Source organism: Panthera pardus, unplaced genomic scaffold (assembly GCF_024362965.1).
Source record: "Panthera pardus isolate Hobbes unplaced genomic scaffold, ASM2436296v1 HiC_scaffold_15, whole genome shotgun sequence".
Taxonomy (NCBI): Eukaryota; Metazoa; Chordata; class Mammalia; order Carnivora; family Felidae; genus Panthera; species Panthera pardus.
Genome location: NW_026526710.1, coordinates 55,014,177 through 55,026,877, shown reverse-complemented (window position 1 = coordinate 55,026,877; position 12,701 = coordinate 55,014,177). Strand labels below are relative to the sequence as shown.

At 39.0% G+C, this 12,701-nt stretch overlaps 2 long non-coding RNA genes across 3 annotated transcripts in view; one reads left to right on the top strand and one right to left on the bottom strand.

The window, feature by feature from the left end:
- Positions 1–12,701, top strand: part of LOC128777085 (uncharacterized) — a 118,460-nt gene that overhangs the window by 69,670 nt on the left and 36,089 nt on the right. The window lies entirely within an intron of this gene.
- Positions 4,502–12,312, bottom strand: LOC109276392 (uncharacterized). The gene is made up of 2 exons (XR_002084646.2): positions 12,083–12,312; positions 4,502–4,790 (listed from the first exon to the last, which is right to left on the bottom strand). It is a non-coding gene; the product is annotated as an uncharacterized LOC109276392 (long non-coding RNA).

Below are 12,701 nucleotides of genomic sequence, written 5' to 3'. Positions count from 1 at the left end.
CTTTATTTCATACATTTCCAATTGCTGTATCCAAGTGTGTACTTAAAAGAATACACATGCTGGGTTTGATTCTGATTCTTTTATTTGACGCATTGGAATACTCTGATCTGCAACACGATCCTGCAACAAAGGTGCTCTGATGAGTGTAGAGCAATGAATTAACCTGCCTAGGTTTGTCTCCATTTTCTCATCTGTGATATGGATTTAACATTAGTACCTAACAAATTGAATACTTGGTGATATGAAATAGGTTGATATTTTCAATGTGCTTAAAAGAATGTTTACCAGAACTATCCTCATCCTCCCCACTCAACTCCATCCTATTATTTTTCCAAGTCTTATTAACATTAGTTCCCAAATACCTCAGATCACCCCCCTGCTATCTATCCTGCTGCTGCCTTAGCTCATCTGGACTTTTGTAATAATTTCCTAAATAGCCTATGTGCCTCCAGCTTCATTTTACTCTAATCCATCTTCCACCATGCCACCAAAATGCCTTTCTAAAGAGCAAATCTGTTCACATCACTGCTGTTCAAATTCTAGTAGCTTTTAATTACTTTTATGCACCTTAACATGACTTGTTTCAGCCTCTGGCCCCAGCTGGTTTCTTCAGGCTTCTCTCAGTCCATGAGTTTCCACTTACCTCTCCTTTTGGTTCTCCTGATCTGTATTCAGTTCCTTAGTTGGCATGTTCTTTCTCCCTTCTGTCCTTATGCTCATGCTTTTGCCATTTATGATACCCTGTCCAACCCTGTCCACTTGGCTGGTCTTCACTCATCTGTCTAAATCAATATCTCCTTCTCCCAGCAATGTTTCTTAATTCTAGTCCTCAGGCTGAGGTCTAGGCTCTTTGCCTATGTTGTTGAATACAGATACTTCACTCCTCCATATTGTGATTACTTATTTTGTTGTCTCTTTCACTGATTCTAAAATGAGCTCCTTGAGGGTAGGGGCCACACTCTGTTCATCTCTGCATCAGAAAAATAACTACCTCGTTATATTTGCATGAGAAGGCCCAACAGATATTTCCTAAACTCATGAATAAATGACTTGTTAATTGAATTTCAATAAATGATTCACACTGAGGCCTGTGGAATAAAGATGGCTACTATTAACGAATTAGAGTTTCAAAGACTTATTTTTAATATTACCATTTAATTTACAGGATTAAACAAGAAGTGAGTGCCTACCTGGTGGACAGCCATTTGCTAACAACTATGAGCCCTTATAAAGAAGATTATTTGGTCCACAGGATGTTTGCATAAATATGAAAAGAAACAGTTTTCACATAGTATAACATAAGGTGTTATTTTGAACCTTAGAATCAACAACGGTTTGGGGACATTGTGATTCTAGAACTTTAAAGACATTTTAATCTATCTACTCCGTGGAAGTAAATGCCTAATAAAATATCATGGCCGCCACCCTGCCGGCCCACCCATCTTCGTCATCTGTACCTTCATGCCCTCTATGCAGTACGGCCACCCTTGGCCCCTTGGCTCATGTGCGCAATTCCTATTAATTTCAGAAAACGGCCACCGCCAAAGCAATAAGAGTGAATTTAATTTAAAAAGTGCAATCATGTTCTGCCTTGTGCAGAACCGGACTTGGAATTATTTGTGACTGTGATTTAGCATTATTTCTGGGGGGAGAGTCACCCTGTTTAATACTAATAGTCTTCCCAGGAAGTTTCATTAGAGTGAACTGCAATTTTTATTGCTCAGGATTTAACAAACTCCAATCTAAAGTCTCACTAGAGACCTCGCGCCTCTTCCCCCCTCATGAGCGCCTTTCTCCTGAAATTTCTCTGCTCAACACTCCTGACAACAACCTGTCTGCAGATGCACCAACAGCTGCTCCTGCTGAAAAATGGGCTTGTCTCTCTCACGGGGGCTATGATTTCTGGCATATGCATGCCTCCTACTGTCTCTTTGGTTTTAAAGCAATTTTCAGCACACCTGCTTGCTTGAACTTTACTGACAAGCCCTCTTAAGAGTTCACTGAAGAAAAAAATATTCGTTTCCTAGGTACTTCCCTGTAATTCTAAATTTCACTTTAAATCTCCCAGTAAAGTGTTTACCCCTGTGGATGGAGAGACAATCTGTGTTGAGACAGTCCCGCTGCCTCGGGCAGGATCTCATCAGCTCTCATATCACAGCAGATAGAGAAAGGGATGATCCATTAAGGCAATAAGGCCAACTTGTTCCTACCGCCAAAATTGTTCCTTAGAGTACATTTGCTACTGCCATGTCCATTCTGGGCTTAACCACCACCTAAGAGATTATATCTCACTCAAAAAAATTCTCCAAATGGATGGTTCTGTTCTTTTGGTTTTGATCCTGCCAGACTTTCAATTTGAGTCAATCTCATGAAAACATTGCTCAGTTCATTGTTATTCTACTTCCTGGCCTTACCTTAAGGAAGTTCTCCATAAAGTTGTACTTTTGATTATGTCTCAAGAACACTTATGTGGCCACTGCCTTAAGAGTCACCATTTAGTCTATCCATGGGTCATGAAAAAGTGGATACTTAATCTGTACACAACTACCCAACAATTTAAAGACCGTCTTTTTCTTCCTTTAGTTCACTGGCCTGATCTTAAGGTAATTGTCTCAATGTTTCAAATGCTTCAATGGAGTCATTGTATGACACGTTCAGTGTCAGAAACCACTTTTGATTATGACTCCTGTCGAACTGGTAGTCGCTCTCAACTGTGGCCAAGGTCATTGGACAGACCCATCTCAACCATTGTGAGACCAGTGAATTGGGAGTAAATGAAAGTTTCTAAAGCAGGCTCAAGTCAGCTAATCTATATCCAAAATAGTGAGAAACAGAGGTCTGAATGCAATGGAAGGTAATTAACATGAAAGTAATATGAGTATAGACTATTCGGACATTCTCAAAACCAAGACCAATAAGCATTCTAAAAGTAGGTGATGGACAGACATAGATGGACCTTTTGGGTTTAGAATGCAGTCACAATGTCCCAAACAAAGTAACATAAAAATACAGGAGAAGAAGCAAGAAAGTCCACATGGGAACCCAAGCCAGCACTGTTAATCTTTGTATATGGAATTTGGTCAATGATATATGTAGGTACTAATCATTCATTGCTTAAATAAATATGAAGAACTCCTTTTTCTTTGCTTCAGATCAATTCTTTCTTCTAAGGAAATTCTCTGCTTCGAAACATTAAGAAATAGCTTTTCCTGGGGTGAGCTGAGTGGAAAGTTGAAATAATATTAGCTAAACAACTATTATGTATTATATTTACTTACAATAAACCCTGGACTTCACTACACGTTGTTGCAATGAATATTATCTCATTCCATGTCTGGTTAGGCTCAAAATCAAGGACAACAGAGCTAGTCAGTGTAGGGTCAGGATATGAACCCAATTGATCCTGATTCTAAAGTCAGTATTTTTTTTCATGGTGTCCTACTGCTACCAAGGTTTCCGTCTCCAGCTGAAGCACAAAATATCTCAGTTACCAAAATCACATTGACTCTAGTCCATTTTGCACTTTCTCTTCATCTTATTTTATTGTGCCTAAGTCTGTACAAGAAGGCAGCCACCATGGGGATGGGAAGGCCATGGCTCTGGAAGGAGGCCAACTCCATTTACACTCTAGCTCAGCTTCATACTAGCTCTATGAACCTACACTAGCAGAGTAACCTCTCTGAAACTTGGGTTTCTCATCTGTAGTGTGGGAATATAAGTGCTTAAAACTGACTTGCTGGGAGGATCAAATACCTGGCAGACAATACATGTGTGGCAAATATTAACTCCCGTCTCTTTTACTGTCAATTTGTCAGCTGCAGATTGGATACAATCTTCCCGCTTTGACCTTCCCTCTCCCTTTTTACAAAATTCAATTCCATTCACTTAGCATCTGAACATAATTGACACTTAATGAATACATGTTGAGTGAATGAAAGATCTCTTCAAGACTCAGATCAAATGTCCTCAGGACTCTGAAGTCCCAGCCCCACCCTTGTGAAGATTGGTGACAGCCTTAAATCCCCATAGTATTGGTTTAGGTATCTTCATTTGTATTAGCATGTTGTCTTATAATTATTGGCTCTTGGACTTTCTCACTAAATGGTAACTTTTTCAAGACCAGAGACTATGTTTTACTTTTTCTTGTAAACTTTGTACTCAGCAAATGTCTTGGAATATTTATTTGACAAATTATTGTTTGAAAGATTTAACCTGAATACAAGTAGTTAGTATAGTTAATACTGATTAATCTTGTCCATGTTTCTCAAAGTATTTAAATACAATAAGGAAGTGGAAGAAATTCCAATTATAACATAGCCAGAATATGAGTATGTTAGTTTATTAAGATTTACATCATAGTTTGATTCCATACTTTGGCCAGAGTTATAGTCTACAATCTCATGTTTAAAGATGGGGGTGAAAAAGTATTGGGTGTAGAGTATCTACAGAGCTCCATGACAGGTTGGTGTAAAAAACCAAAGAATTTTACAAAGTAAATAACTCCCCAAGTCAACTTATTTATTAAATAGTAAGTTTTCATAAAATAGGGTCCATCATAAATGAGAGATTCCTGTAATAGGTAATCTTGAACAAAGAAGCAAACAAAATTTCACACGTACACACACCCCACCATGGTACCCGTCCTCTGAAGTAACTCTCTCACAGTGGATTTAGTTTGATGGTAGTGGCTGTGATGTGACTGATTTGTTAGGTGAGCCCAGAAACATATGCCTCTGTGTTTCCTCAGGAATCTCCAGAAAAGGGTAAGTTAGGGTTACCATCATTGCATCCTGGAAGACATAAATTTAACTTTGAATAGGCATAGGGCTCAATTATCTGCTTTAAAGTAGGGACTGCCAATCTCATTTAATTGTTTCACAGAATTCTTTGAGTGGGAAAAGCATTCCATATATAGGAGAGACTCATTGTGATCTTGTGGGCTTTGACCTCAACTCAATCCTCTGTCTTTCAAAATTACCAGTAAACAGTGTCATAAAAAAACATGAAAGGGACCTTTTAAGATTCTTGCCTTCTCACTTTCCCGACTTGATCCCATCATTCTGCCCTTTGTGGCTCAGAGCAACTTCTTCACTCACGGACCCTCTGTATTAACCTGGCTGTCCACTAACCATGCCCTCGATGATACTTGATAATCACATAGTATCTTCACTAGTTTTCTCAGGCTTGTTTTCAGCTTTCAATTAATTATGGAAACTCCTCAAGTAGAATTTCGCATTGTAAATGTAGCTCCACTACCCTCAAATCTCCCCCTAGGAATGTAGCTGAATACCAGGCTTATTCAGAAACCCAGCCCCACTGAAAGAATATCCCACCTCTGAGAGGACAGAGCTCTTTGGGCTGAGCCAGAGGGTGAGACGAGGCAGAAGTGAAGGTTGAGTTTGACTTCCCTTGGAAACATTAGTCAGAATGGGGAGGTTGCCCCATTAAGAGAACTTGGGGCTTTTCAAGGGTGACTCACCCCTAGGAAAACCCATTACTTTCCCAGAACCCTGCTATATTCTCAATTTCTCCCTTTTTATGGCAAATATAAAGTGGTTAGAACTCCCACACTGTTCCTTCAGCATCTCTGAAAATTGTTCAGTCCTGTTCAGGGCTTCACCAGTGATAAAAAGCTTATTCTGCATATTCCCAGACGGTGAATGACATAGAACGCACCTAATGTGACTGCCCAGTGCATTGACATTCATATTTAGTACGCAAAGGCAAGTCGTTTCTGAGAGAGGGAGTCCGGTTTGTCCTGTAATGCCCTGAGACAGTCCTGTACCTCTTGCTGCGGCTCCTGACAGATCTTATAAAAGATCGTAAATTACTATCTGTTGAAATATATGAATTTAATGGATTCCATTAATGCACACCTGCACAGAAGAGATTTCAGGAGCCCAAAGATATGATCAGTCAAACAGCTTTAATAGTTATTAATTACAGAAGCGGACTATTTATCCCCTGCTTACATAGAAATCTGCAAGTAGTGTAATACTCACACTTCAAGGCTTTCTGGATGGAAGAAGGAAATGGGCTTTGGTTGAAAGGATCAAACACTTATTTTAGCTAATGCATTTCCATGCTGGGATTTTTTTATTTATTTATGGGAGAAAGGTCACTACTTTTGTATGTGGATTTTAAGTAATTTAATGTCATGGAGAGTGTGGATTTTTTAAAAAGAATCATAAAAAATGCTTTGACCAGCATTTAATATAGGCCACTTCCTTTTACATCCAAGTGCTTGAAAATCAAAATGTTTAGATAAAAAACGAACCGAACCATTTAGGAAAGTCCAAGTCAAATTCTCATATGCGGTTTTGGTGATACTTTGCTTGAAGTGGTTGGGCAGGGTGGTATGCATGAGGTTTTCCTAAACAGCTTTGACCCAATTATCCATGCACTGGGGACAACGATCTCACCCTCTTTATCTGATAAGAATCATAATGATGACAGAAAATAATTTTTGCCACATCCTAGATGTCTCACAGCAACTCTGTGAGGCAGATACTATTGTTATCTCAACTTTATAGATAAAGAAATTGGGGCACACGAAGGTAAAGTGTCTTACCTTTGGTCCCACACTTAGAGGTTGAATATGAGTTTCCTGTTGTCTGATTCCCTATGCCCTTAAGTCCTAGGCAATGCTGCCTCCCAACTGTTAGTGAAAACTTTCATGTGTGACCTTATTTCTATTCTGATAATGACGACTATGTAAATTTTATAACACCAACTAGATAGACACACATGCCCTAAAGGAGGGTAGACCCTTATCCAATACAGAGTGAGTCTCTAAGTCTGCAAAATCTGATGATGGAATCAAGTGGGGCAAGAACCATGTCTAATGACTGAATTAACTAACACGCTCTTCTCCAGTTATATAACCAGAAATACGTCTGTAGTCTGGGAGACTGAGGTTGGTTCCCGACACTCAACGGCAGGACAGAGGTGGGCCACGGTAGTGTATGCTACTGAATGCTGTGTCCCATATTTAGATATTTGATTATGGCTGTGCCTCTACTTAGGCCTTTTGAATTTGTTTTAAAATTATTTGCAATATGATTTATCTTCCTGGATTAGCTAGGTTCTGTGGACTGCAAACTCTGTGTCCTAGGCAGCTTTCCATTTCCCAAAGGGCCTACCACAGTGCTATAAATGTGAGTAATATTCTATATACATTTATTCAAGCATCATTAGAGACTCTCTATCTCTCTGAATAGTTTATTTATTATTAAAAGTCCTGTTGCAGTGCTCCTTCTTCTATGAAACTTTTAAAGACAACAGTAGCTCACCCTAGCTCCTTTTTTAGGAAACACACACATTCATACCACTGATTGCCCTTCTTGGGGATGGGTCCCAAATTAGCAAACATTTACTAGGTGCCCAGCACTGTTCTAAATACTTTCAATGTATCTGCACATCGAACAGTCACAATAATCTTCTAAAGAGGTACCATTTATTAATCCCATTTTACAGATGGGTTGATTGAGGTACAGAGAGATAAAATAAGTTACCCCAAGTCGTAAAGTTAGACATGGCAAAGCCAGGAACCATACCTGAGCTTTTCAACACAGAACCTGAGGCTTCTGAAGCCTTGTAATTAAGTGGGGAAGGTTAATTGGAGATGAGAACAATGGGAAAAGATACAAACTTAAAGAAGTCTAGCAGTGAAATGGTGTGGGTAACTGAAAGTTTGTTTTGTTTGTTTTTAATTTTTGTTTTAGTGTTTATTTGTTTTTGACAGAGAGAGAGAGAGAGAGAGCATGAGAGGGGGAGGGACAGAGAGAGAGGGACACAGAATCCAAATCAGGCTCCACGCTCTGAGCTGCCAACACAGAGCCAGATACGGGGCTCAAACTCATGGACTGCAAGATCATGACCTGAGCTGAAGTCTGACGCTTAACCACTGAACCACCCAGGCACCCCAAAGTTTGTTTTGTTTTTAAGATGAGTAGTCCTTAAGCATTTTAAAATCTGATAGGTTAGAAGCAGGGCAGAGACTGGAGAGAGAGGAATAACTAAGCAGAATGCAGCCCTTCACCCAGTTCACACTGTCTTGGCCCAGGAAGCCGTTCTCATTTATGTGGGCTGTGATGGGAGTCTCTCAACCAGTGTCCTACTGCCTATTTCCATTTCTTATATCACCAACCACCACAGTCCCTTTCTAAAATCAGAAACTGCTCATGTCACTCCCTGGCTAAAAATCTCCAATCTCATTTCTCACATGATAAAGTCTAAATTCCTCCATCTGACTCCACATACCCTCTGTGGTTCGCCCTTGTACGCTCTGTCTTCACAGTTCACTCCATAAGTTGAACATCCCCTCCTCTGACCCATTCTATGCTGAGATACTTTTAGTTCCCCATTGTCTTTGGCTAAGGAAGATATTCTCCCTGTTGTCTGCCTGTAAAATCACTCATATTTTAAGAACCACATCAAACACCACCTCCTTCATAAAGTCTTTTCTTTCTCCCCAGGCAGAATTAAACATTCCCTTTTGTGTCTCCCTGTGTATGCTGCATATACTTCTATCATAACAACTATAATGTTTTATTGCTCTGATTTGTTTGCGTGACTGGCTTTCCCTACTAAATGGAAAGGTGCTTGAGAACAAGGATGACTTGTTTGGCCTCAATATTCTCAATGTAACCAGCACATAGTAGGTGGCCCGGGATTAATTGTGAATGAATTAATAAATGAATGTGTATTCAAATAAATGTAGAAAATATCTTGTTGGATGATGTGGGGAGAGGAAAATATGATGAAGACATTTTTTCCTCCTCTAAAGAGCTGAAATAATGTACCTGGTTTATAAACAAATCATTCTTCTTTCAAGAACATCCCGGTAACTGTCTCAATAAGTGAAGGACATATATTAGAAAGGTATTACACTTGCTGTTGACATTTCATTTCCTGTCTTTTTTTTATGTGCCCATGCAGCTGCAATAACCTTGCTCTTACAATCCCAGTGATTGGGAAAACCATTTCTATGCATAAAGTTCCTACGTGAACAAGGGTGGGGTAGACCAGGATGAGTGTAGGTGATACAGTTGATGGCCATCACTGTGAGTTCCCTTGTTTCACCATTCTTGGTTACGTATGCCACAGAAATCACTAAATGAGTTTCACGTTGCACCACGTAGCATTCCACTCATGGGAAGAGCTTATTCTTTGCATAAACATGGTGGAGCAGTTTGACGTTGTTTAATTTGACCAGGAATGTAATCCTCCAGTGGAGGAGGCCAATATTGTATTACTATCCATTTCATGGCTGTGAAAGCCAAAAAGGTGGTTCATGAGGGAGTCAGAACAAGCATCTAGCAATTCTGACTTCCCCTTCTGTTTTCTTCAATATGCAGTACGACTTTCCAAATGGAAGCTGTATTGGAGGGAACACCACTAGCTAAATTATTTAAATAATAAATATCTCTTGCCTTAACGTGATAAAAAAAGATGTACTTATTTCTAAAGTGCTCATACCAGAATTATACGAGGTAGAACATTTCTGTATGACTGGCTACTCTAAAAAGTTGTCATTTTCACCATTGACATCACTGTCATCATCAAGTTTGCTGGCAATTTTACGCTAATTCATAATTCCTGCAATACTTTCACTTATATCATGTTTCCTGACCCTCACAAAAGATCTGTGTGGTAAATATTACAGTTATAGTACCCATTTTACACATGAAGAACTCGAGTCTCAGATTTGTTAATAATTTCAGCTGGTAAGTGGCATGGCTTGATATTGATCTCAGATATTCTAACCTAAATTACATGCTCAATGAATACCTGCTGTGCTTTCAGACTTTGCTATGAGAGTCTTATACTTCTTTTCTGGTATCCTCTCCATGGCATAAAGAGATCTCCGTAAAGCTTAAATCATAGAATTGTAGCAACACCCCTTTGTTGAATATCTATTATAGGCAAATGTATATGCCGGTCACCATAAGAAATATCAAGATGAAGAGGAAACAATTCTTACACTAAAGACACTTATGTGTTGTTGGAAAAAATAAAAATGGAATAAAAAGAAAGATCCTCAAAATTAAAAACAAAAGCAATCATGGCAGGAAAGAGAGAAATCCCAGTGAGATGTATATAGCAAGGACTGTGGAAGTTGAAGGGAAGCAATAGTCCATTATTTCTCAGAGTCATGGAACTTTGGGAGTTGATGAGACGGTTACAAAATTGGTTAAGTTTCTCAAGGGTTTCAGATCTTTCTATGGCTTCCCACTGCCTATATTATAAAATCCTCCAAACTCGAGGCTTCCACATCCTGGCTTCTCTCCTGTCCCAAATTCCTCTCACACTATAAGAAAGCTCTAGCTATAAAGCATTTCTTACATTTCCCTAATCAAAACACAGAAAACTTATTTTTCGTATTCAGTGCCATTGCATATTCTGTTTCCTTTTTCTATAATAGTCTGTTCTTGACCTTGTCTTTCTTAGAAGTCCCAGCCTGAATGTGACCTTCTCAGAGATAACTTCTAGCAACCCCCAGAAGAATTTATGTTACTCTCTTTATGTGCCACTATACATCGTCTCTCCCTCTATCATAGAATTTTTGGTCATTTGTTTATTTCCTCTACTAGAATATGAGCTATCTGAGGTATTTGAAGTGAGGGACTAAAACTTCCTTGATCTTTATAAACATATCACTGAACTCAATACTGTTCATATGTATGTTGAATGAATAATGAATAGATCCTGTCAATAGTAGAGGGCAATTCTTTCATTAAACCAAACACAGTTTCAAATATAGAAATTTCTTCTACATTAGCCCTGAGAGACAGCCATTTCTCCTTTACTTTAATCCCTGCCAATGTACGAGTTGCTACTGCTCCAAAACAAACAAGAAGTCCGAATTATTTTGTAGTTTCTCCTTTACAATCATACGCATGACGCCCTTTAAAACAACTAAAAACAGTAATCATGCTCTTTCTAAGTTCTTCTTCATCTTGAATAAACGGCCATTTTTCATTCAATTATTTCAGATATGACATAGCTACACACATTTTAGTTCCTCACTCTCTGGTCTAGGTGAAATTTGTCAGTGTTCCATTTCAAATGGATTTCCTGGAGTCTGCTTGTAACTCTCCTGAACACTTCGTAGAAACAAGGAGAAAAAAGTCAGAATTGGCCTGGAGCTCAGAGCTGCCTTAACATTGGGAAAGGCTCAGAGGAGTCTTCTAAAAGTGAGAAGGGTAGATTATTATATTGCATTATTAATATGCAATGGATATGCATTTATTCATGTATGGTTGGCTCTACCTTTTCAACATTAAATTACTTTCTACCTTATGAAAACTTAGTTCCAAATGCTTTTCTGAAGTGCAAATTGTCCAGGGAGAAAAGATGGTTCTATTAGGTTGGTATTCGACACCAGCCCTAGGAAAAATAGTGAAGCAGATGAAGATTTTTATTGGTATCTTTCCATCCTAAATTAAAAAGAAAAGACCAAAAATAAAGAAAATTCACTTTGCTAAGGGATCTGTTGTGCATTGTTCCTATGGCATCCTATATGCACCCCAACTATTACACATGCACCCGTTGCTTCATTTGGGGGTAAGGATGAGATAGGCATATGCACAGCAACAAGAGACTCCAGATTTCAGTGTCTTAATACACAACAATTTATTTCATGCTCATGCAAATCTGACATAAGCCCAACAGCTCCACAAGGCAGCTATCTTCCAAGAGGTAACTTAGCAACCCAGGCAGCTTCCATCTTTTTTTCTGCCATTCCAACACCCAGGCTCCCCCATTACATCAAAGGGGAAGAGAGGCTGTGAGGTTGTCTACCAACAATTACATTCTTTTGCCTGGAAGGGAGATTTATCAGTTTTCACTCACAGACCCTTAACTAGAACCAGTCACCTGGCTATATCTAATTGTAAGAAGGCCAGGAAGTGTCATTAAATCACAAATATTTGGTGAAAAGTAACTATCCATGTCTCGCTCTTGAGCTCTAGCCCCTGCTAACACAGAGTGGCGCAGGAAGAAACATTAAAACAAATCCTATAAGTCACATGAAAACATGAATCGAATTGAGACTTAACTTACTTAAAACCAGACTTACAGAGTCTCCATTGTCTGAAATACAGAGAGGTGCTCTTATGGAGGGAAGAGAAGCTCCAACGTGGTTTCTGGCATACCACTTTCTCCTGCATTACACTTGCCAAAGCAAGGCACCTGGCTTGACCCAAATTCATAGGGGGCATATGAATTCCCTTTTCAAGAAGGAGAAAAACTAGAACATTTGAGCTCAGCTCTGGGACTACACTAGCATACTTTGTGATGGAGAGCATCAGGATGGAATGTCTGCAGATTTGGAAGGTTACCAGAGAAGGTAATTTAGTGGTCCATTGACAATAGTCTTCTATTTGTTGGCAGTGTAATGTCATAGAAAGCACTCTGGGTCAGGTACATTCTACTTCGGCTAACCTTGCCCATCACTTATCTTCTTTCTAGACAAGTCTTTTAAAATTCCTAGGTCTTACTTTCCTCCCTTATTGAAAGATGAAACAGACACAGATGATCACTACAGCTCTTTTCCTCTTTAAAATTCTGAAATTCCATGGTTTTATATTTGCTTACTGTTTAGTTATCAGTTTTTTTCCCTTCCTTCCTTTCCAATTTTTTTTTATTCTAAAAGCGCATCCTGAATGTTACCACACATTGACCTGTAAATGAGATAC